General features: G+C 37.8%; 1 long non-coding RNA gene across 1 annotated transcript in view; it reads left to right on the forward strand.

Annotated features, from left to right (window-relative positions):
• The window catches only part of LOC147843815 (uncharacterized), a 103962-nt gene that overhangs the window by 36589 nt on the left and 40160 nt on the right, over window positions 1–27213 (forward strand). The window contains exon 2 of the long non-coding RNA XR_015490933.1: window positions 18215–18394. This is a non-coding gene — a long non-coding RNA (uncharacterized LOC147843815). The remainder of the gene's footprint in view (window positions 1–18214; window positions 18395–27213) is intronic.

A 27213-nucleotide genomic window follows, 5' to 3' on the forward strand; every position in this document is an offset into this window, starting at 1 on the left:
TTATTTGTTTGTTTGCTTATTTATTTATTAATTGTTTATTTGTTTATTTATTTATTCATTTATTCATTCATTCTTTCTTTTATTTATTTATTTATTTATTTATTTGATTATTCGTTTATTCATTCATTTATTTGTTTGTTTGTTTATATAATTATAAATTTTTCTGATTGCGATTTAAAACCAGATATTAATATTCACAAGTGTAATTTACACTTATAGGAACATTTTTCACTCGCACACTTTTACTAAAGCTCTATTTTTTTAAATACTCCAGGGTCTTTTGATTATTATTAGTTTTATACCACCTGTATTTTGTTGAGCAAACACTTTTTCATAGCTTACACATAATGCTAGTGGTGTAACAAATATGCAAATTTTACATTTTTGAAAGAAAGATACTGGGAAAAACAATTGCTAGTAAACCCAGCGAAGCTACCCAAACAGTCTCTGCTGTTGTTACACTATCACAAACTTCTGGTAAAGCAACAATTAGTTGGGAGAGAATATTAATAATTTTATTATCATTATTATGATTATTTAAATGTCAAAATGCTAATTTAAACAGCCACTGATATATTTCATCAGTTGTGTGAAGCAAAAAATGTGCTGATTTGTTGATTTGTGACTGTTGTCCTAAGATGCACCAATTACGTCACTTTTTCTTGTGCTTGAGTGTTAGATTGGCCCTCCTATGAATTTACAGTCACTGAAATGGCCCACCACAATTTAAGTTTGAGACCCCTGGTGTAGAGTGTTGGGTTGCGACTGGAAGGGCATCCGCTGCGTAAAACTTATTCTGGATAAGTTGGCGGTTCATTATGCTGTGGCGACCCTTGACTAATAAGCCGAAAAAGAAAACGAATGAATGAATTTTGTAAATATGTCTATAGATATAACTACATTAATACTTTTTTTTGGAGGGGGGTTATATTGCATTTAATTTAATGTCAGCAAAAGTTACATCAATTTTAGGAAACAATGTTTTAATGGTTATAACTAAAATATCCCTTCACTTACACATTTCACTAGGAAAATATCTTGGCTTTGTGTCAAATGTATACAGAGTAAGTTATTTCACCATAAACCCTCTGACCTACATTAGCTGGTATCTTCAGCCTTTTGACAGCGTGTTAATGCAGTGTGGAGGACTCAAGTGCTCTTAAACCAGAGGATTACGATTTAAAAAGTCCTTTCGATATGCTGATTAACTTCATTTCCATCCGTTTGCAGATGTTTTATATGAAAACTTCCTTGAAATTGAGAATTTAGCTGCCCTTCTTCCTCCATGCCAAATAAATTGAGAGAATCCAAGGGCTGTTTAAGTCCATGAGCTGATTTAGTTACTAGATCTACATGCATGTGGATATATCGAGCAATGTAGTTAAATTATCCATGTGACTATGGATTAATCAGTCATTAATGCATCGAGGGATTTAACCGTATGAAAAAGACGTGCTCTTTCTTACAAAATGGATGTAGTTTGGATTTAAACTTGGACTGATTAACATGCAATAAATCCCATTGACTTGTGCTTGGAAGTAACTACCATAACTGTACAGCAATGCCCTTTCTGTTCTGTTTATGTTTCTGTTAGAGATTTCTTAAAACGGAATATTAAAATCCACAGGTGTAATTTGCATATGCACAAAGGCTATGCAAATGAAGCGAACATAATCGAGAGCTCAAATCAAAGTAAGCTTCATTTCTTAACCTCGAGGCTCGACAAGGTTTCATAAAAGCAAATGTTTGCTTTCTTCTTTCTTAAGATCAAACGCCGCAGATCTTAATGATCCTCATTCAGCGCAAATATATGAGCAATGATTAAAGGACCTGATTGAGAGCATCCTCGTGAACAGGCTCCCTGTGAGTTCCAGCAACTCTTTTGTGAACGTTTGCATCTTTTAGTTGATGTTTGACACATAATGAGCTGCAGAGCACAAGCCTATTAATGAGAATATTAGGAAAGTGTTTTTATTTTGCGCTAGAGAGAGAGAGAGAGAGAGAGAGAGAGAGAGAGAGAGGGAGAGCAAAGATTAATTTGGCCCATGGTTGCTCTGCTTCACTCATAAATTGTGGAGTTTCCAGTGAGCTGGGATAATGAGCTCTGCACGCCTGTCAACTTGCTTGTCATACGCGGTAATTAATGCTGAGGAGGACTTTCCACTGCATATATACACACAAAACAAACTCAAGCAAAACCCTGCCATTTGGTAAGTTCAGTGCATTTATGTGTCGATGAAATTGTGAGAAACAAAAAGATGCCATGTAATGGAAATCTGCAAACAATTAAAGTAGGGATGTCCCGATCCCAAATTGATATCGGAAATAGGTCCCATATCAGTCCAAAAAACTATATCGGGTTGCGTTAAAAATCTTCAATATAAGCAGTGCGATTCGCTCTAAACTACGTTACAGCTATTCTATCCAGCAGTGTGCAAAGCCCACATGATCACAACACTGCTGGCTAGCAAAGTCCCTTTAAAGGGCCATGAAACCCCCTCGTTTCGGCAGGGTGTTTTCACACCTCTTCTTTGGAAAAAGTCAGAAAAGTGGGTGTGTTCAGCTCTGTTTAGGGGGGAGTGTCGGAGGAAGAAAAGAGGAATTATGTGGGAGTGTCTATTTGGGCGCGCTGAGTTTCAGAGTCAAAACTCACACACACACACACAGGAGAAAGTGATGGTGTTTAACCTACATGGACATCTGTAGTCGAATTATTCGCCAAATTATTAAATGGTGGACTTTAACTGCAGTTTGGCTCTTTCATTCAGGGAAATTCATTCATGCCCCTCGCGACAAACGAGATATTTGATTGGAGGATCTGCTCTAAGCGTGTATTTTTCATGCAATGTTTGATACCGCACGGCGAATGAGAGAAAAAAAACCTCCGCATTTCCCGGAAACTTAGATGCACACGGCATGTAGCGTCAGAAAGTCGCGTGTGTTATTCCGGTCACAAAATGTGGTGAAAATCCTACACGAGGTTAAAGTTTGGTTGTGGTGCTAACATGTTTACACTCGGTGCAATAGTTTGTACGATACGAACTAACTGAATAAACAAAGAGCACTGGTCACTCACTTACCAAATTTGTAGAGACAGAACAATCACCAGCAACTAGCGCCGCGTCTTTATTAAGAGAAGACTACAAGCGAATCCGGATCTCAGCGTTTGCAGATGAGAACAGCTCTCAGGTAAACAATGTTCCTCCTTAGACACGCAAGTTATTGTTTTCGAGCGTCGCGTACACTGTTAATCCACACGTGACTCTGAGCTCTCACAGAGAGAAAATGAAAACAAAACTTCACTGCAGCAAACTATAAAAGCAACACTTCACGCTTGTTTTGCCAACACAACGTGGCGTCTCTGTCGTGAAAACACTGTGACCCTAATGAATATTAATGAAGTTGCACAATAGAGCGTGCTGATTGGTTTAAACCAAGCCTTACTCATGCATTAATGCAACACACTGTAAGACGTAATAAGACACACTGTGGCACAGATGTCCAGTCTGCACGCTGGAATACAACGCTATTATGTCATGACCGTGACGCAGCTTCAAAAATTTGTTTCAAACCGGAAGTACGAATTTGCTTTAAATAACGCAAAAACAACCCATTTTAAATTTTTTTGGTGAAATATAGGTGTCCTTATAGTGTTTTTAGCAGTGTGGGACACATATACGACTGTCAACAGCTCAAAACATGTGTTTTGGTGTTTCGTGACCCTTTAAGATTCAACATGCTCTTCACAGTTATGGTGTATTACTAGATAAATCTGATGTGACGGTAGCACACGCTGACGCTATCATCAGCGGCACATCTCTGGTTTATTTACTTCACGTCAAACGATCTTTACATTGTTTTGTATTCGCTGCTAAGCAACGTAAGGCACCCAATGGTGACGTAGCGCGCATCTTGCGAGCCTCATTTAAAACGTTTACGTTACAATTCGGTCATGGTATATCGTGGTTCATCCAGTGTGATGATACTCAATTCAACACCAGCGCTTCCCACACATAATGCTTTACTTCAGTGGCCTGGTTCTGTGTGCCAGACGTGGGTCTGTTCTGACTTTGGTAGTAGCTTTGAGAAGAGCGTGAGGACACGCGAAGAAAAGCCTTTTACTAAATAGACTGATCCAGCTCATTATTTAGGGTGACAATACATTCTCTTTTTCCTGGACATGTCCTCTCTTTGAGACTTAAAAATGCATTTAGCCAGGATTTCTAAATTGCCGAACATGTCCCGGATTCTGCTTTCGTTTTCTATAGCTGTCATGTAAAAGGTGTTAAATGCTAAACATTTTTGTTGTTTTAATTGTCTGTTAAATAAGAATTAGAAATTGTTCTGTTTCTCACAGTTTACAAGAAAGAATGGCAACCCGGGCTCATTGTGGAAACGTAGCCCCGCGGACGTTTCTGCGGACAGCAATTTACGTCCCAGGAGGTACGTATTCGATCGGTTTTTGTTTTCGCGGATCCGTGAGTTCCATGAGTTTGCAGTTCGGTCTTTCTCTACATTGTTGTACTTTTCCCATGTGGGAAGTAGGGTGGATCTAGCGGTCCATACATTTCACTCAAGTATTCATGATTTGTGCTGATATTCGATTTGTATCAGTATCGGTTCGTACTGTAGGCTGCAATATCAGTATCGTATCGGAAGTTAAAATGTTGTATTAGGACATCCCTTAATTAAAGTCATAATTATTAGCCCTGCTTTAAAAATATTTCCAAAGTGCTGTTTACTCATTCATTCATTTTTTTTCCTTCTGCTTAGTCCTTTTATTAATTTGGGGTCACCACAGTGGAATGAACCGCCAACTCATCCAGCATATGTTTATGCAGCTGATGCCCTTCCAGCTGCAACCCAGCACTGGGAAACACCGATACACGCTCATTCACACACATACACTACAGCTAATTTAGTTCATCAATTCCCCTATAGCCCATGCAGGCACGTGCACACATAGGGTTCAACCTGCCCTTTTTAGTCTTGGATAGAAAGTGCCCAACCAAAGTGATCTGAAATGCCTTAAGCCTGGTTTATACTTCTGCGTCAAGTGACCGGCGTAACCCACGGCGCATACAACGCGCATGGCTGTGCATTTATACTTCTGCGCGCTGTCTCTGTTGGTCTGCATTAACACTTCCGAAACGCTAGTTGGCAGTGAGGTGTTTATGTTCCTCTGTGTCGACTTTCTTCACTGCTGTTTTGTTTTCCTGAACACTTCTGGGATGTACAAGTGGCTCAAACTCGCTCATTTTGAGGCAGGAACCGGCGGACGTGCAACAACTTTAACTATGAGGTAAACACAAAACAAAACTTTCCATCCGGAGCTCCTTCACGGGACTCTGCACTTGTAAACAATCGCTAAATAAGGCTTGCACCATTCACACGGCTCTCGGCCCCGCCCAGACTCGTCAGCGCTACCAAGCCGACCAATCACAGAGCTTGCGCTACGCGTCGTTGCGACGTGTCGCAGTCAGTGGCGCAGTAGGTAGTGCTGTCGCCTCACAGCAAGAAGGTGGCTGGGTCACTGGTTCGACCTCGGCTCAGTTGGCGTTTCTGTGTGGAGTTTGCATGTTCTCCCTGCCTTCGCGTGGGTTTCCTCCGGGTGCTCCGGTTTCCCCCACAGTCCAAAGACATGCAGTATAGGTGAATTGGGTAAGCTTAATTGTTCGTAGTTTATGAGTGTGTGTGTGTGGATGTTTCCCAGAGATGGGTTGCGGCTGGAAGGGCATCCGCTGCGTAAAAACTTGCTGGATAAGTTGGCGGTTCATTCCGCTGTGGCGACCCCGGATTAATAAAGGGGCTAAGCCGACAAGAAAATGAATGAATGGATAACTTGCACCATTTAATTGAAACAATTAATTTAATTTAGCTTTTAACAATAAAACAAACAAACAAAAGGTTACATTCAATTTAAAATGATTTGCTAAACCATCCCCAGCATTCTCCCTCTCTTCTCAGATGGGATGCCGGGCCAAATCAAAGGTTACCATGGGCCAAATTTGGCCCGCAGGCCCTAGTTTGGACATCTCTGCTTTAGAATGATCATCAGCCAATCAGAATCAAGCACAGCCCCACAGTTTAAATACTTTCACTGTACAGTAATATGAACATTTATGAAAATACCTCTTTTTTTGTGTGCTCCAGACTGATTTTGGAGTGACTTAGGCAAGTAAATGGTAGCAAAATTCTCATTTTGTCATGCCAGTACAGTTCTGTACTCCAGAAATATTGCATTTGTTTTAGCGTGTGGATTGTACTGCGGTATAATAATGGTCGTGTTACAGCGGCAGGCTTTTAACGCAGGCTGGTATGATTTTTCCATGATAATTTCCTCATGATGAATCCGTCTCCTCATTTTATTCCTCATAACAATGTTTTCCTGCGAATTTTCGCTATTATAATATACACATCTAATAGGTGCGCTCACCCTTCTACACGGCCAATTATCACAGCCTCCATTTATCTCCCTAATGCTTCTTTTGTTTCCTCCTGCAAAGTGTTGCCAGGTCAGTCATTTGTTTAGCAAAAATAAATGAAGTTTGTTCCTGCGCACCTTTTATTTATAGCCGGAGGAGATGAAAAGTAGTCTTTCTTGTTTCCTGCAACCTCTTGTTCTTTTTTTCTTCCAAGCGCGCTCTCCATGAATATTAAAATCATTTGCTTTCTGCAGGTTTGCTGAGTGGGGGGAAATTTATTTTTTTTCACCCCATGCTTCGATGTATTATTCATCGGTTTATGTAAATAATGCATGACTGGCTTCCCTGAGAAAATTAACCCTTCCCCTCTGAACCCGCACAGCAGATCGTCTCTTGATGGCCAATTATGTCGCTCAATTAATGAGGTTATTAATACTGCAGTTGGCTTAAATACTCTGGGAGCCGTCGTTTAATGTCTTAATTAAATAGATTAAATATGTGTGTGTGTGTGTGTGTGTTTTGCATGCTTGCAGACAATATGCATGTATTAAAATGTGATCGCTTCTTGTTTATGATCTGTTTGGGTAGTCTAGGTGTGGTTATGTGGAGATGTGACATTGATGTTTTATTACATTTGTTATTACATGTATGTAATTGATTATGTAACTCAGTGGTTCTCAAACTGTGGTACGCGTAACACTAGTGGTACGCGGGCTTCCTCCTAGTGGTACGCGGAGGAATCGCTGAATAATGAAAGAAACAATTAACACTTTTAATCCTTTAATGCGTAATATAACATTGATGTGATCAGCATTGGCTGTTTTGTGAAGCGTACGATCACAACGCTGTGCTTAGAGTGTTTATTTTAGTGCATTGTGTCATAAGCTGCTGAAAATCAGTTTCCGAAGTTTAAGAATTGATTCTGAAGCGTGATTTGACTGACATGAAAAGTGGCCAATCACAGTCAACCTTGTCTAGTTGCGTGAAACGTAAGGGCGGGACAAAGGCTTTCTGTGTTGCAGAGACAGAAAAAACAACTTAAAAACAAATGTTTTGTTGGAATAATGCTTCTCGGATGTTTTCACTACAGAGATGTCTAGCAGAGTAATTAAACCGCGGACTTATTTCCTGCCTATTTGATTATCTACATACACGTTTCGCTCTCCGACAGCCAGTCGACTCGCCTCTGACCTGTCACTCCTCTAATACATTCTGAATGGCGGCGCGGGAATGAAGGTATTGAGCAATTACTCATTTCTGCAAATGCGGCGAGTGCTTTATTTTAACACGAGAGCGCATTCATGTACACAAATCGCTAAAACAGATATGCGAGCTCTTAAATATGCTTTTTTCAAATGAACTGCAAGTGCTCTCATGATCGCGTGTGTGCTCAGATTGAATACAATCGCGATCTTTCCACTATTAAAGTAGACATTATTTATCTTTGCTCCTTAACTAAATTTAGTCAAAAGTATTCAAAGTTATCAAATATTTGGAAATAGATTGATACATGATCGATGACAATGCTAATGGTCTTCTTATTTGGCTGTGTTGTGAAGTGAAACTTACTTTTAGCAAAGGTGGAACATTTTTATTTTTTTTACCACAAAATAATTATGCTGGAAATGTTTCTGGATGAGGTATTTGTGTGATTTATACATTTAGCTGTATTCTGATCTGTCCTAAAGCATTACAGGTCAAAGCAATCCATTGTTAGCCTACTTATTGTTTATTTATCACAATTTACAATAAGGCTCTTAAAGCACTGCTTTGATAAATGTAGTGTCGTCATATTTCAAATACCTCAAGTAAAATAAAGTCATTTGTTTTATTTTTTTACTGACAGTGTACTTGTATTTTTTACATTTCTATTTTAGATTAAGATCAAGTGTAAAATAAAATCTACATGTGATGTACAGCTATTTAAGAAACAAATTTGCCATATTGTAAAGAAAATAGTGTAAAATATGTAAATAAACGGCTAAATTTAAATCTTTTTACCATTTACTTTAATTTAACCTTTCAAAGCTTAAAAATATGTTTTTTAAAAAAATGGGCAAAAAGTGTCTCTATGGCCTTAAAGATTATTTGGTAGTTTTACCAGTGCTATTGAAAAAGATTAATTGTCATGAAAGGAAAAATTGACTATACTTCCTTTGTTAGTGCAAATTATACATGTAGCTTTGGGATGTAAGCAATCAAACTATTAAATCAGGTTTACACTTAAAAAAAAAGTGATTTCATAATGAAAATCAGATTTTTTTTTCAAAAGTAACCAACTAGTACTTTTTAAAAGAGTAATTTGTACTTTTACCTAATATTACTATTATTTACTAAAATCTTTGTTATTTTAGCAGCGTAATAGTATTTTTACTTGAGTACAAAAAAGATTTCACAAGCACTTAGTGCAGGTTTATTATATTATTAATATATGATTAATAAATATTATTATTAATGGTTTTTATTTGTATCTATTCCTATATAATGTTTTATGGGTTTCTGAGAATACATTTCAGGTCTTCAATACATAGCATGTCAGTCTTGAAAAAAAAATAGGTGCTGGAATCGATTTTCATTAGGCTGTGCCTGTGTGAACCCTGTCATATGTACATTTAACATTTATTTCAAGATTTGTCTGAAAGTGTAGGAATATGACATATAGCCTATATTTATAAGGTCCAAGCAGCATTTCCAGCTTTTGATGAATAGGCTACTATGAATACTTTAGATTTAAGTACAGCAGTTTTCTTTTTACTTTTTAAGAACAGCGCCATTTTTTTATGAACTTTTAAAAGCACATTTTAACTAAAACTTTTTTTTTTTATCTGCAAGCAAAGTTAATGTTCAGACTATTTCAAATGTTTAAAGTGACTGACAATAACACATATTCTTACTAATAGGAAGTAATCTGCATCGTTTTAAAACTGTGCACACCTGTAGCTGCTTAATTAGGCTTACGACGCTATTTTTTAATACTGGTTAAAAATAGCGTCGTAAGGTGGTACTTGGAGAGACGATTTTTTTCTAAGGTGGTACTTGGTGAAAAAAGTTTGAGAACCACTGATGTAACTGATGTTGCATCAAACTATTTGTGACCTGCATGTTGTCACTGCATGCAACTCAAATTCCTAATAGGCCTTTTTCACAGACGATAGTTGCGTATCCATACTTCCATCTGGAGCAGTGGAGTCAAATACGCTATAGTTTTCACTACCTCTTTACAAGCTTTGCCAACATTTAACATTTACAGCGGATGTTTATTATCTTGTTGACCGACATCCTAACGCTCCACACTTAATAAAGGATATACGTTTTTCCACAAAAATTGCATTTTTATTTACGACAGTGGTTGACGATCCATACATTAGCATGGTTTAGGAAAGGCTATTTACATTTGAGCGAAATGTACCTTTATCATAGCGTATGCTCTAGTTTTAAACTGTTAAGAGATATAAGGGAGCTAACGTATATAATAATAAATGTTTAAATACATGTTTAATAAATGTATAATAAATATGCAATGTAATAAATATTCAACCCAAGCTCATTCTGAAAATGTAGTCCCGTGGACGTTTCTGGAGGCCGCGATTTATTTAGCTGGAGGTACGTATGGCTGCATTTAATTTTTTAAGCGAATGCCACGGGACGGTATGACGCCGTTCCTTTTCGCACGTACCGGCTGACCGCTTACCTCCATGTGGAGGGCTTTCCCGCCGAAACCAGTTTGTCCAGTTAGCTCGTCGTGTACGTCAGCGGACCTGAGACGCAGAGAGAAGCTGCCCACGATGACAACGATGACCGGGTTCGAGTCCGGGGAAGAGCGGTTCCAGAAATCAAGACAAAAACAGAACCCAAAAAATAAAGTGAACGAGTTCATAACAGGGTGAGAATGTGGTGAAATCTGAAAACGTGGTAAAAATCAGACGAGGGCTTTTGTTTTTCTGGACGGCTTTTGTAAATTGTTGGTTGGGTTTAGGGAAGTAAGCGAGCGGGTGGGTCAATCGGTAAAATTGGTTGGGTTTAGGGAAGGGGGAGGAGGGTGGGTGGCCGATTAGCCGATCAATAGTCAATCATTCAGTCAGTCAGACGCTCAGTCAGATAGATGGTCACTCGACAGCGGCCTCCGGTGGGTTTACGCGAGAACATCACAGGCGCGAATGGCACTTGCGAGAGTCTTTTGAGATATGAAAAAGTGCACACAGTGGCCTCTCGTTGATTCGTGATTACAAAAACTGCACAAATACATACCTCCTGGGACGTATCTCGCGGTCTCCAGAAACGTCCATGGGACTACGTTTTCAGAATAAGCCTGTGTTGTAAATATTTGATGAGAAGGAACCTGGATCTTTACTATTTCTATACGTACATTTGAATTGAATCACAACCTTTCATCAAAGTTGTCCTAAAACTATTGAACAACATCCATTCTTTTATTTTATTTTTTTACTTTTTAGGTAGGATACAAATCTTGAAAACAATACATTGAATAAAAAAACATGTGCAAACAATTCCAGACGGACTTATTTCAGCAGTATTAACATGTTATACATTTACGCAGTGCATGAGTCAAATGAAGCCTGTTGCCCTCAGTAGGGTCCAGCCAGTTGGTCCAATGACGGTATCCAATGGTGGATGAAGGTTCACTGCATGTTCGGTCTTTCCAGTGCACAATGTTGATTTATATTAAACTTAGCTCATATCTGACTCCATTTTTAGTATGAGGTGGTTTAGAATATTAATATATTTATCCTCGTTTTATCTGACTCCAATTATAAAACATTGAGAAGATTATTTTGTTTCCTTTCACATTATTTTAGATTATGATTGAATATTCTCTTGATTTGTTATTAAACCTTATTCTCATTTACTCAGATTCCTATAGCATCCCGAGTCTTGCACCGGCCGTGTATACAATCTCTTAATACAAGCTTGTCAGTCTTGGTCATTAAACAGAGGCGATTAACCACTCTCCTAAAAAGGCAGAACCCTACTTACTCAATTTAGGAGATTTTTATGTGGTCCCCATAGATCTGTTATCTACTTAATCAAGACAAAGTATTTTAATAATAATCGCACAGGATTATAAGTTTGTAGATGAAGGCCTAAATATCCACATTTAAAGTAGTTTCAACAATATTTTGTTGTTCTAAATAGTTGGCCTTTTACAGTCCAAGTATACTTGAAATAATGCCAATTTGTTAGTCGGATCTCTAACAACATTGTATAGCGGGCCACGCTCCTCCGTCTAACATGTTTTAGTCCGTTACTAACCTGTACAGTGGCTTGTAGTGCTATGGACAACAACATTTATCAGTGATAATAACACGAGGTTTGAATAATTCAAAACATAATTTATTAGTCAGGTAAATGTATTATGCCAAATTCAATCAGTCAGTTCATAAACAATCAATACAAAACATCAAATTATCAAAGACAAATCCAAGATGAAAAAGATGCATTCCTGACTTCAAAAATATACATAACATGGAGCAAGCCATGTTATGGGCTGATCTGGTTAGGCAGAATCGCGCTGAGCCTTTCTCAAACCTTACCTTAAATAATCCAAGAATTCCCTCAAGGAAGGGGGTGTGTATAACAAAAGACATTCACACTTAGTGGAAAAGTCACACCCTTCACAGTGGTTCAAAAGATGCCTGAAGTTATATATTTATTGTTTTGATTATGTCTATTTCTGAGAGAATGAGACCATTGTACCAATCGCACTGAGACATTTCAAATGACATCAAACATGATAGTTAAAGTCAGTTTGGTTAATCTAGAACATTCAAACATTGAAATGACCATATGCGTGAGATGGGGGGGATGAAGCTGAGTTTCAGCATACTCAGATGCAAATGCAGCAGGAACTGGTTTTTCCCGCATTCCCCCTGCTGGGTTGTGGAGTCAATTGGCCCTGTTTTCAGCTCATGTTTTGAATTGTCAAAGACATCAAAAATATTTGTAATATTTCAATTCTTACACCCTCCCTTAAGATATTCATCCATGCACGTACAGAAATAGTAAAGATCCAGGTTCCCTATCATCAAATATTTCATACATCACATATATATTATACATTTACATATTAAACATGTATTTAAACATTTATTATTATATACGTTAGCTCCCTTATATCTCTTAACGGTTTAAAACAAAGAGCATACGCTATGATAAAGGTACATTTCACACAAATGTAAATAGCCTTTTCTAATCCATGCAAATGTATGGTTCGTCAACCACTGTCGTAAATAAAAATGCAATTTTTGTGGAAAAACGTATATCCTTTATTACATTTAGAGCAGGGGTGGCCAACCCTTTTCCTGAAGAGCCACCTTCTAGCAGATTTCAGTTGCAACCCATATCAAACACACCTGAACTAATTAATTAGGACCTGAACACCATGTGATAATTACAGGCAGGTGTGTTTAATATGGGTTGCAACTGAAATCTGCAGGAAGGTGGCTCTCCAGGAACAGGATTGGCCCCCCCTGATTTAGAGTGTGGAGCGATAGAATGTCGGTCCACAAGACAATAAACATCCGCTGTAAATGTTAAATGTTGGCAAAGTTTTCAAAGAGGTAGGGAAAACTATAGCGTATCTGACTCCACTGCTCCAGCCGGAAGTATGGATACGCAACTATCGCTCTACCGGATGTGCGTTCGACCATCCGTGAAAAAGGCCTATAGTGACTTATTTGACTAATATAGCTGACTTTTTTTTAAAATAACATTAATAATACAAGCAAACAGACAATAACAAACTAATTCTGGGAATGACAGCGATTCATTCATTCATTTTCCTTCAGCTTAGTCCCTTTATTCATAAGGGGTGGCCACCGCGGAATGAACCGCCAACTTATCCAGCATATGTTTTACACAGCGGTTTGCCATCAGAAAGTTTTGTTTATGTTAGCAGGAAGTTGCAAGGCAAGAAAATGCACACATATTTAAAGTCACAGCGAAAAGAATCAGACATGCATGCAGTCATTTTAACCAATATGGTAATTTAAGGCAGAAATGCTCAGTTCTTTACTGTTTTGTAATAAAAAAATGACAATGTCAGAAAGAAATACACTGATAGTTAGAAAGCGGCAGGGTGTTATTTGTTAGTTTTATTTCAAAGAGATATAAAATCACAAAAATTAAAAACTCTCTGTGTATCTATCCACTGGAACCTTGCAGATGAGTGATTAATCCGCTGATAAATTAGCTGATTTGACGATGTTTTTAAATGCTTTCTCCAAAGCTTGAAACGCTGTCAGTGATGTCATCAGCACACAAGCAGCCAATAGTGTTCAGCTTTTTCTGAAGACTCCTCCCTCAAAATTTAATTGGCTGTGGTTTGGTAGCTTGAATGAGCTGATGGGGAATGAGTTGTTGTATCAAACCCATATCAAACACACCTGAACTAAATAATTAGGACCTGAACACCATGTGATAATTACAGGCAGGTGTGTTTGATATGGGTTGCAACTGAAATCTGCAGGAAGGTGGCTCTCCAGGAACAGGATTGGCCACCCCTGATTTAGAGTGTGTAGCGATAGAATGTCGGTCCACAAGATAATAAACATCCGCTGTAAATGTTAAATGTTGGCAAAGTTTTTAAATAGGTAGTGAAAACTATAGCGTATCTGACTCCACTACTCCAGACGGAAGTATGGATACGCAACTATCGCTCTACCGGATGTGCGTTCGACCATCCGTGAAAAAGGCCTATAGTGACTTATTTGACTAATATAGCTGACTTTTTTAAATAACATTAATAATACAAGCAAACAGACAATAAAAAACTAATTCTGGGAATGACAGTGATTCATTCATTAATTTTCCTTCGGCTTAGTCCCTTTATTCATCAGGGGTCGCCACCGCGGAATGAACCGCCAACTTATCCAGCATATGTTTTACACAGCGGTTGCCCTTCCAGCTGCAACCCAGTACTTGAAAACACACTCATTTACACACATACACTACGGCCAATTTAGTTTATTTAATTCACCCATACCACATGTGTTTGGACTGTGCAGGAAACCGGAGCATCCAGAAGAAACCCACACCAACACAGGGAGAACATGCAAACGGAAATGCCAACTGACCCAGCCGAGGCTCGAACCAGCGACCTTCTTGCTGTGAGGCAACAGTGCTAATCACTGAGCCACTTTGCTGCAGTTATGTAATTCATGTCAAATGTAATTCAGTGAGATGTTGTTGTTGTTTTTTTGTCTTTAAGATGAGCGCCCGGTGTTTAAGCATTAGTCTACAGAGCACCTGTGTTTCTCAGGCGTGTTAATGTTGGTTTCGGCGGCTGATGAGGCGCAGAGAGCTCCGTCTGGACCCAGCAGATGGCCAACCGTGAAATTTTATGAAACGGTTTCGCTGGCAACAGTGATTGGTGAAGTAGCATCTGAAAGGGAAGGTGGCACATTAGCAGCCCTCGCAGGTGCTACAGTCTGCCAGTAATAACATCACAGCAACAAATAAAAAAATCAATTACGAGCGAACGACGAACACCATCCCGGCTGAAATGAATCAGTGTTTATGAGCAACTTGTCCCTAGAAGGCCTTTACATTTTCTCCAAACACACATGAAGGCTAATGCTGTGCTAATTAGCTCATAGCCTACTTAGCACTGCCGATCTAAATGACTATTACTGGCTCTGTTAGGTGTCTCAAACACGTCTGCTCACCAAGTTTCTTAAAAAATCAGGAATAGTGTGAAATATTTGTTGCAGTTTAAAATAGCTTTACAGGGCTGCGCGGTGATGCAGTGGGTGGCACGGCCGCCTCACAGCAAAAAGGTCGCTGGTTCGAGCCTCGGCTGGGTCAGTTGACATTTCTATGTGAAGTTTGCATGTTCTCCCCGTGTTGGCGTGGGTTTCCTCTGGGTGCTCCGGTTTCCCCTACAGTCCAAACACATGCGCTACAGGTGAATTGGGTAGGCTAAATTGTCCGTAGTGTATGTGTGTGAACGAGATTGTATGGGTGTTTCTCAGTGATGGGTTGCAGCTAGAAGGGCATACGCAGCATAAAACATATGCTGAATAAGTTGGCGGTTCATTCCGCTGTGGTGAACCCCCAGAATAATAGAGGGACTAAGCAGAAAAGAAAATGAATGAATGTTGTGATGTGCTCAGCATAAATGAGTATACTCCCTTTTTGAAAATTAATAGTTTTATCCATTTCTCAGTGAATATAGGCAATATTAAACTGTTTTATTAAACACTTATATTCATTAAAATATAAATGTGGTCACCTAACATCATTTACGAATAGTGAAATTTCTGCCATTGAACTCTATGCGCGCGCAGGGTGATAGGTCACTTTATCTGCTCCAAAAATAATAAAATAATAAAGTAGTTTCAATTTATAAGAGACTTTTCTTTGCTGCGTCCTCCTTGATGGTTCAATAACGCATAGTAATCTTTACACCATATTAAAGACACAATAGACGGTAAAGGTTTTCGAGAGTTTTTGTCAGGTTTAAAAGGTGTTTTTGTGCGCGTTTAGATGCCTCTAATGTGTGTGTGAGACCCAAAGATATATACATTAGATGTCGCCTACCCTGTTGTTGTCTATTGGAAGGAATGCGTCAATAGAGCCGCCATTTTGGAACAGGGTAGCGCTCCTTTGAAATGAATGTGGGACCAAGGTACATTGGAGGACTGTGGCCATCCAAAGCCAGAGATATACACATATATCTATGATCGGGAGTTTTCCTGGATGTTAGTATGCAATTTCTTTTTTTAAATTACGAAAATTATAATTTTACATCACTTTTCTACATTGATGGATCAGTGACCGCACGGGCATTCCTGACTAAAAGCTTGTGTTTGTGTGTACAGAAATGTACTATTCACCCTCCCTGTTAAATTTGATTTAATCATGTCCTGAAACACACCTCCTCTCCTGCTTTTACTGCTCATACTGACGGAGAGAGCGATTCGTTTGTGAATGAATCTCCGTTATGAACGACTCGTTCACTAGCCGACAATAATACAAGTTTCTGGCAGCGCAGCATCTCGTTGTCATATTTCTTTTGCATTGTTTGCCGATTTTATTCAACAAAACTAGCATAGGCGATTGGCCCGATAAAAGCCCTGGCTCGCACTGGCCCGATAGTGGAAATGCGGCTAATGAGCTTGCTCCTCATCAGTTTAAATGCTCTGCGTTGTTTTACGCTGTTAAGCTGTGGTGCGTTTTCCTCCTTCACCTCAGCTCCACCTGTGTTCTGCTATATGGGTTATATATATTTTGTTTGAAGCAGCGGCATGTTATATTCTCAGACGGCATGTTTGTGTTTATACTGGCAGTAGCAGGTCTCGGTATTTGCTCCATATTAATCAAAGCAGCAGCAGCAGCAGCAGCAGCGTCGTAGCATATCTGTACCGCTAAGACCAAATACATCAGCATTGCTATATAAATATTAATTACCATACTAAATCCAGAGAGTGTTCATGGCAAAAAAAAGATAATACATATAAATTTAAATGAATTATTAAAAAAATAAAATAAAAAAATTACAAACTTGTGCTTAATGTGCTTAATTTTACATCAGTGATCACTCAGAAATTCATTCGGATATATAAATCAAAACCTTTCATTAAAGTTCTCCTAAAACTAATGAACACCCATTCTTGTCATGGGAATTTTTAAAGACTTTTTTGACAGTAGTTAAACACAAATTATGTGTGTGTGTGTGTGTGTGTGTGTGTGTGTGTGTGTGTGTGTGTGTGTGTGTGTGTATATATGTATATATGTATATATATATATATATATATATATATATATATATATATATATATATATATATATATATATATATATATATATATATATATATATATATATATATATATATATATATATATATATATATGCAGTTGTAGTCAGAATTATTAGCCCCCTTTTGATTTTTATTTTCTTTTTTAAATATTTACCAAACTATGTTTAACAGAGCAATGAAATGTTCACAGTATGTCTGATAATATTTTTTATTCTGGAGAAAGTCTTATTTGTTTTATTTCAGCAAGAATAAAAGTAGTTATTAATTAAAAAAAAAATTTTTGGGACAAAATTATTAGCCCCTTTAAGCAAATTTTTGTTTTCGATAGTCTACAGAACAAACCATCGTTACACAATAACTTGCCTAATTACCCTAACCTGCCTAGTTAACCTAATTAACCTAGTTAAGACTTTAAATGTCAATGTATAGAAATGTCTTGAAGAATATCAAGTAAAATATTATTACTGTCATCATGGCAAAGATAAAATAAATCTGTTATTAGAAATAGGTTTTTAAAACTATTATGCTTAGAAATGTGCTGAAACAATCTTCCCTCCATTAAACAGAAATTGTGGAAAAAAATAAACAGGGGCGCTAATAATTTAGGGGGGATAATAATTCTGACTTCAACTATATATATATATATATATATATTATTATTTTTTATTGCATTTCTTTGTAATTTCTCGTGAAATTTACTGGCAGCTTTTTTTAGTCATAATTCCTTTAAAATAAATTCTACAGCAGATATGTGTTTTCCTCAGTCAGTCGTCTTCCCCAAAAAGCTCACGTTTTTTATTGCTACCATCACCAAAACCAGCTGTAAAATCATTCTGGTATAAGCCGGTCATTTTCTCCTGATGCTGACAATTGCAACAAATACTTTTCAGGCTATTCCTAAAACGAAATCTCATATTTTTTTGCTCATATACTGTATATATCATATGAATCTTTCTCTTTAGCCTCACAAAGGCATTATTTGGGCAATCATCTTCATCTTCTCCTCCAGGATATTGAAGCTAAAGGATGGCCCTGAGCGTCAGATGCTGAGGCTGGGATTTCTGTGGCCGTTTTTCTCCCGCTGGCTGTCTTCAGCTGTGAAGAGACTGATGTGGGATCTGCTGGTCATCATTTCTGCTCTTCATCCCTGGAGAAAAGAGGATCCAGGACAAATGAGGGTCAAGTGGAGGTCAGTCTTATGCTCTCATTATGGCCTTTGATTGGGATAAAACTGACCTGCAGGCTGATAAACACATATAAATATCCAGCAACCTGTTATGAGTGCAGAAGTTCTCAAAGATGTTGACAAATAGTGTTGTCACGATTACTGGTTTTCAAGGTAAACCACGGTACATTTTCTGATGGTTAGTATTAACGTTACAAATTTTCATTACTAATAAAATTGTGATTTAAATATTGCAATTTTAAAAACTGAATGAATCCTGTAACATTGCAATTACAGTAGTTGTTATGTAAATGCATGGTTATATAGACAGTTAAAGGGTTATGAAACCCCCCTGTCTCAGCAGGGTGTTTTCACACCTCTAGTTTGGAAAAAGTCAGAAAAGTGGGCGTGTCCAGCTCTGTTTAAGGGGGAGTGTCGGAGGAGGGAAAAAGGGAAGGTGCATAAACATTTGCATAAAAATGGCAGTATCTGTTAGGGCACACGCTGATTTTCACAGAGGCAAAACAAACACAAAGGGCTCTATTTTGATGGTCCATGCGCAAAACGCAAGGCGCAAATGCTTTCAGGGCGTGTCAGAACGCGTTTTTGCTAATTTAAGGACGGGAAATCTGCCTTGCGCTTCGGCGCATGGTCTAAAAGGGTCTCATCTCCCATTCCCTTTAAGAGCCAGCTGCGTCGCACCAAGAGCGCATTCGCTATTTACGGGACGCAAAGTAAGTCTAAGTGGATAAAATAAGCATTTCACAAGCAAACAGTTAACAGTTTTTTTAACAGAAAACTGTTAAACAGAGCATCTACTGCTGAGAATGAGAGATAATGGATCACTTTCACTTTCGCTCTTGGATAGGGAAACCTTTATGCACAGACATCAATTAGTCTATAAATAAATACTTTTGTTTGTCAAGCGCAAATATTCGTTTCAAAACTATTTCTAAATTCAGTTCTAATTTCCAGCAAACGAATAAATGAATAATAATAACAAAATGTGCTCAAAAACCTGAGTTATATCCTAAAACACATGCTGTGCCCCATATGGTCTAAAACCTGACAGGTGGGCAAATCTAAGCTTGTTTTTAATAAAACAAATATAAATATGGATATAATAAATAATACTGCTAATAATAATAACATTATACAAAAGCAAATTGTTATGAATGAACTGAAAAAGCCTCCCGAGATGAAGAAGACATAAAAGCAGTGATTTTTCATATTTATGTAGGATAGAAAATAATATGTTTTGTAATATTTTAATCCTTTATATTTATATCCTATATCTATTCTTATTATATCCTATATATATATCCTTAATATTTACATTTTTTTCATATGTAAAGATATCTGCCTATTGCTCTCTTGTGTGTATTAAGCAGTGTGTAAGCGAGGCACAACTCTGCGCTGGAGTTTAGACCGGGTTTGTTTTGGTCTAATGAAAAATCTATTATAGTTTCTCAAAATAGCAACGCGCCAGCGGTCCGCCTCAGAACGCCTCAGAACGCTTTTTAGACCAGAACGCCTATGAGCGCACATATGAGCGCTAATGCATTTGCTTTTTAAACAGCGTAGCGCAACGCCTCAAAACGACTCTTGCACCAAGCTGAAACTACCAAAAGACTACTGCGCCACGCCTTGTGCCCCACTGCACCAGGTGTATGATAGGGCCCAAGGACACAGAGGAGAAAGACAGTGGCCCCGTTTAAGAAAGGAGGTTAGGTGAAAACCTAACCCTGTATTTTAACCCTGAAATAAGAGAAACTTTGTGTTTTCCATTTCAAAATGGCAGGTTTGTGAAACTCGAGAAAGCAGGGTAAGCCAGGCCTGTTTCCGAAAGAGAGGTAACTTTAACTCAGAGCCAGTTGGCGTGGTAACTTTATTCTCTAAACTCTGAGTTTCTGATGGTCTCCTCTCCTTTTTTAAAGACAAAGCGGTATTTCTTGCCTTAGCCTTACGTTTCCACCCACCTATTTTAATGCTCATTTTAGATACATACATAAAAATTGTTGATGGAAATGTCATGATGCACATAACTTTTAAAAATAGACATAAAAATCCTATGCTCATAACTGAGTATGATAAACTTTTGAAGGCTGAAAAACAGCGTCGATACGTTTAGGGTCATGTCTGAGTCCACTACATCCTTTCAGAGGTGCATCCAGCTCTGTGAGCTCATAAACTCCTCCAGAAACTGAACCTGGATCACGGAGGTGCTTCTAACTGAGCCAAGCACAGTTTGATGACTTTGTTGTCGGTGTCGCCTGGAGCATTTCCCCCGAGACACCATTAACAGGTTCTACGTCACAATCACGCCCCCCACAAGAGCAAGCTTCTGATTGGTTAACGCGGTGCAAATGTCCGCTGAAGTTCAGATTTTCGAACTCGAGAGATTCGAGCGAAACGCTCGTTAAGCGCGTCAAACGCGAAAAACGCTCAATTCGTCCCGCGCCATTCGCGCAATTCACGTCATTTGCGCTACGCCATTCGCGTGTATCGTGCCACAGGATGTCTATTCGCGCGTTTGCATTGACTTAACATGTAAATCACTCGCGCTTGACGCGCGTTCAGCGTCTGGTGTGAACGCAGCATTAAGTGACATTTTTGGAAAAAAAAGGTATTTTATTAACCAGCTAATAACCTCATCATTACATATAAAATTAAACTTCTGAACATAATCAGAGGAGCCTGATAGAAAATGCTCAAAAATGCTCATTTACAGGAAAAAAGACCTGATGGATTTAGAGGGTTTTGCATCACATACACACATACACACACACACACACACACACACACCATCTCGCTGTTGTCCTATCTTTCTGCTAGTTTCATCTATTTGCTGCTTTTCCGCTACGCGTAAGCCTAACATTACTGCGAACCAGGCTGAGCCAATAACCTCGAACCTCAAGCTCAGAGGCTGAAATCATTCCACCTTCAAAGTAAAAAGTTCCTATAGACAGAGGGAGATTAATGACAACACGTGCGTATATTCACTAACCACAAACGGGAAATAACTTACTTCCGGTATTTTTTATTTGCTAATGTCTTGCGGGCATGGATGTATATATTGTGATTGTGATTTGTGAAAGTATTATATCGCTTGGTAAACGTTTATTATTACTATTTGGTGAGTCTCCCTATAGTGCTCTGAGTAGTCAGTAAGATCAAGTACTAGTCTTATTATACAGCTGATATGTCTATTATTCATGAAACCATTTTTTTCACCAATTATACTGTAAAGACTAGATTTAAAACGAATCGCAAGAGTCGCAAATAGCTTATAATCTATGTTTAACAATGAAATCGGCCTCCAATTTTCAATTAAAAGCCTATCTTTATCTGATTTGGGAATTAAAGAAATAAGACCCTGCTTCATTGTGGGTGTCATTTCAGTTTTTTTAATACATTCTTTAAACAAAAAATTAAAGGCTGCTTTAAAATATTCCAGAAATGTAAATAAAATTCAACAGACAAACCACCATTACCTGGAGATTTTCCTTTTTTCATAGATCTTAATACACCTTCTATTTCAGCAATTGATATATCAGCTTCACATAGCAACTTAAAATCCTCACTAATACTAGCAACTTTATCATGGACAGACACAAAGAAGCCATCGCGTTTTTCTTGAGATAACTCAGAAGTGTATAATTTTTTATAGAAATTCTATACAAAGGATGAAATACCTGGAAGCCGTTTCATGTGACGTCACATTTAACAAGCGGATACGGTTAACCAGGTTATGCCTTTTTACTGAAGCCATTTTTAGACATTTTGTTTTACAGTGTAGGAGCATTTCTTGCAGGATCAAATTCTGAAAAAAAAGAAAGGAAGGGAAAAAAGCATGCATGTAGTGGCGTAACACAGATTGAGTTGACAGCAGATAAAAAGAAAAGCCCACGGCACGAGTCATCCGACACCCCGAGCAAATCCCCAGCTTTCCTGAAACGCTCCTGATTAACATAATCAGACGCCATTAATTATTCAGGAGGTGTGCTGAGCCGCTCCGGGGGTCAGGCTTTTGCTCCGTCTAATAACCCATGTTTAATATTAACGAGGCAGACGGGCGCTGTGATTTGCATAGCCTTTATGATGCCTGCTGGCTGCGGATCAGCTTCAGCTCATACATTCCCTTTACTTTTCAGACTTTATTTTCTGCTCTCCCTTCTTATCGTGCTCTGACACAAAAGGTCCAGTTGCTTAGAAATGTAATAGTGCACGCTTTCTTTTTTATTGATTTTTTATCTTATTTTATTTTTATGTTTTTGAGGCATGGATGCATCAGAAAAATAAAAATCAAGTCATATTTGTATATCAAAGAGGAATAATCTGAAAAATAACAGGATCACCAATCAGAGAGGGATTTACTGACCAACCGGAGAAGAGTAATATTTACTGACCAATCAGAGCAGGGTTAATTGAGGGATCACTCGTGTTTGTTACACAAATGAGGCACAAGTGCTTCAGAAATAGTTTTAATCAAGTCATGTTTATATATTGAAGATTGTTTTATAGGAATTAACAAAATAAGAACAGAATCAATGATGAGAAGGAGAAGGATTGACTAACCTATCAGAGCAGAGTAGGATTAATCGACCAATCGGAGTAGAATTGACTAACCAATCAGGGCAGAGTAAGATTTATCGACCAATCGGAGAAGAATTGACTAACCAATCAGAGCAGAGTAGGATTAATCGACCAATCGGAGTAGGATTGACTAACCAATCAGAGCAGAGTAGGATTAATTGATCAATTGGAGGAGGATTGAATAACCAATCAGAGCATAGTACAATTAATCGACCAATCGGAAAAGGATTGACTAACCAATCAGAGCAGAGTATGATTAATCGACCAATCGAAGAAAACTTGACTAACCAATCAGAGGAGAGTATGATTAATCGACCAATCAGAGTAGGATTGGCTAACCAATCAGAGCAGAGTAAGATTAATCGAACCATCGGAGAAGGATTGACTAACCAATCAGAGCAGAGTAAGATTAATCGACCGATCGGAGAAGGATTGACTAACCAATCAGAGCATAGTAGGATTAATTGACAAGAAGGAGTAGGATTGAATAACCAATCAGAGCAGAGTAGGATTAATCAATCAATTGGAGGAGGATTGAATAACCAATCAGAGCATAGTACAATCAATCAACCAATTGGAAAAGGATTGATCAACAAATCAGAGCAGAGTAGGATTATTCGACCAATTGGAAAAGGATTGACTAACCAATCAGAGCAGAGTATGATTAATCGACCAATCGGAGAAAAATTGACTAACCAATCAGAGCAGAGAATGATTAATCGACCAATCGAAAAAGGATTGACTAACCAATCAGAGCAGAGTAAGATTAATCGACCGATCGAAGCAAAGTAGGATTAATTGAGCAATTAGAGAATGATTGACAGACCAACCAGAACAGAGTAAGATTTACTGACCAATCAGAGCAGAGTAGGATTAATTGATCAATCGGATAAGAATTGACTAGCCAATCAGAACAGAGTTAGATTTAATGGCCAATCAGAGCAGAGTAGGATTAATTGATCAATCGGATAAGAATTGACTAGCCAATCAGAACAGAGTTAGATTTAATGGCCAATCAGAGCAGAGTAGGATTAATTGAGCAATCAGAGAATGATTGACAGACCAATCAGAACAGAGTAAGATTGACTGACCAATCTGAGCACAGTAAGATTTACTGGCCAATAGAATTAATTTGCCAATTGGAGACGGATTAACTGACCAGTCAGAGCAGAGTAGGATTATTTGACCAATTGCAGAATGATTGACTAACCAATCAGAGCAGAGTAAGATTTAATGGCCAATCAGAACAGAGCAAGATTTACTGACTAATCAGAACAGAGTTAATTTAGGGGTCAAATTTTAATTTTGGGATTAAGTCACCAATCAGAGCAGAGCAGGATTAAAGGTAATCATTTATAGATTGTTTGGTTGTTTGTTTGATTGATCCGTTGTTGGGTTGGTTGGTTGGTTGATTGGTTGACTGATTGATTGATTGATTGATTGATTGATTGGTTTTTTGTTGGTTGTTTGAATTATTAGTATATTGATTGATTGATTGATTGATTATTGGGTTGGTTAGTTGGTTTATTGCTGGGTCAGTTAGATAATCTATTGGTTGGTTGACTGGTTGTTTGAATAATTGATTGATTGGTTGTTGGGTTGGTTAGTTGGTCGGTTGATTGATTGATTGGTTATTGGGTTGATTGGATGATTTATTAGTGGGTTGATTGGCTGGATGGTTGATTAAGTTGGTTGGATAATTGATTAGTTGATTAGTTGATTGATTGGTTGATTGGTTGATTGATTGATTGATTGATTGATTGATTGATTGATTGATTGATTGATTGATTGATTGATTGATTGATTGATTGATTGATTGATTGATTGATTGATTGATTGATTGATTGATTGGTTGGTTGATTGATTGATTGATTGCTGGGTTGGTTGAATTATTTATTAGTTGGTTGATTGATTGATTGATTGATTGATTGATTGATTGATTGATTGATTAAATGATTAAATGATACATAGATTGGTTGGGTTTTTGGTTGGTTTGTGGTTGTTTGATTGATTAGTCTATTGATTGGTTGATTGTTGGATTGGTTGGTTGGTTGGTTGATTGTTCGCTTGGTTAGATAGTTTATTGGTTGGTTGGTTGGCTGATTGTTTGAATAATTGATTGATTGGTTGTTGAGTTGGTTAGTAGATTGTTTGGTTATTGGGATGTTTGGATGTTTTATTAGTGGGTTGATTGGTTGGCTGATTGTTTGATTGATTAATTAGTTGCTTGCTTGATTGGTTGGTTGGTTGGTTGATTGTTGGGTTGATTGGAACATTTATTAGTGGGTAGGTCAGTTGGTTGATTGGATTGGCTGGTTGGTTGATTGTTTGTTTGTTTGTTTGTTTGTTTGTTTGTTTGTTTGTTTGCTTGCTTGCTTGCTTGCTTGCTTGCTTGCTTGCTTGCTTGCTTGATTGATTGAAGTTGTTTGGCTAGCTGTCTAGCAGTAAATTTCTACAAATACATTTCAAATATGCATAAAATATACAGCTAATTTTCTGCAAGAACATTATCCACTTTGACAAAATAATAAATAATAATTTTGATCAAAATAATATGAAGATAGTCATTTATTTATTTATTTATTTATTTATTTATTTATTTATTTATTTATTTTTGTAGAAGATGTGTGCTGCTGATATAAAGTCAGTTGTGATATCGTTGACTTGCTTTACTGCTCGGCTGTGTAGTAAATGTAGATCAAATGCAGTCTCGAAAGGTTATTTTGCGGCTTGTCAAAACTGCCGCACATAATTTCACAAGGGCAACAACTTGAGCTCAATTGACGCCGACACAGACAAACAAATCTCTCCCTCTAAATAGGCTGGTGAATTGCAATTAAGCCACACAAAGAATCATACGCTGCAGACATTTCATCAATACGCAATCTGAGACACGGGCGGATGTTTTGATCTTGATAAGCTGCGAAACGCTCGGCTGTTTTTCATGGAAAGCCGTCATTAATGCAGCGGCCGCGTTTTCTGACCTCTCATCTTCAGCCTCAGCCCTTTCACTGACAGCACGGGGCTAAATAAATAATTAAAGGGCATTTTGCCGCTGTCAGTGAGATTGCATATTGCACCGTTGACATTTTGAAAACAAATCTGGGATTCATGAGCTATCACTGTGAGGGATCGGCGCAGGCTATTAGTTCGACTGACAGAAATAGACGTGAGATCGTGAAATATCGTCCTGTAATCTGGCTGATTTATGAGCGTGTGTTGCCGCTTCATCGAGAACCACCGCAGATTTATTGCCACTCAGGTGGAATTATTAATGAAGCTCCGTTTGCCAAAGCTGACGATGCCTTCTGTGTTGTGTGTGTGTGGGTGTGTTTGTAGATGCTAACTAATCATACTCAGCACATGTTTTAGGCTTTCTTTAATTACTTTGTTCTTTTTTAAAAAAAATGTATAGGGATAGTACACTTAAACGACAATTCTGTAATTTTTTGCTTATTTACTTGTCATAAAACAGTTTTGTGTTTTTCACGGTGTAAAAACACAAAATAAGAGACTTTGAAAAATGTCGTAAAACGGGTAACCTTTGACTTGCATAGTATCTGTTTATCATGCTATGGAAGTCAGTGGTTACCAGTTTGTAACATTGTTCTAAATGTTTGCTTCTTTTGTGTTCAGCAGAAAAAAAAGAAACTCATAAATGTTTTAACCACTTGAGTGCAAGTAGATGGTAAACACATTTTCATTTATGGGTGAACTACACCTTTTAGGGGCTTTGCAAGCATCACTATTAAATGGATATTTCTTGTTTCTTGTAATAGCTTGTTTCTGCCAATAAACTTTCCTCATTGTTGTGAGTATTTTAAAAAATAAATCATAACTTTGCAAATACAAGATCAAGTAAAAGATCTTAAACTACTTTATATATATATATATTGTTGGGTTGATTGGATGATTTATTAGTGGGTTGGTTAGTTGGGTGATAGTTGGGTTGGCTTATTGATTGCTTGCTTGCTTGCTTGCTTGCTTGATTGATTGATTGCTTGCTTGCTTGCTTGATTGATTGATTGATTAATTGGTTGATTGGGTGTTGGGTTGGTTGGTTGATTTTTGAGTTTGTTGGTTGATTGTTTGGTGGTTGGTTTTTAGGTTTGTTGGTTGATTGATTGATTGATTGATTGATTGATTGATTGATTGATTGATTGATTGATTGATTGATTGATTGATTGATTGATTGATGGGTTTGTTGGTTGATTGGTTGTTGGGTTTGTTGGTTGATTGGTTGTTGG

Source organism: Danio rerio, chromosome 5, assembly GCF_052040795.2.
Source record: "Danio rerio strain M-AB ecotype USA chromosome 5, GRCz13ab, whole genome shotgun sequence".
Lineage (NCBI taxonomy): Eukaryota > Metazoa > Chordata > Actinopteri > Cypriniformes > Danionidae > Danio > Danio rerio.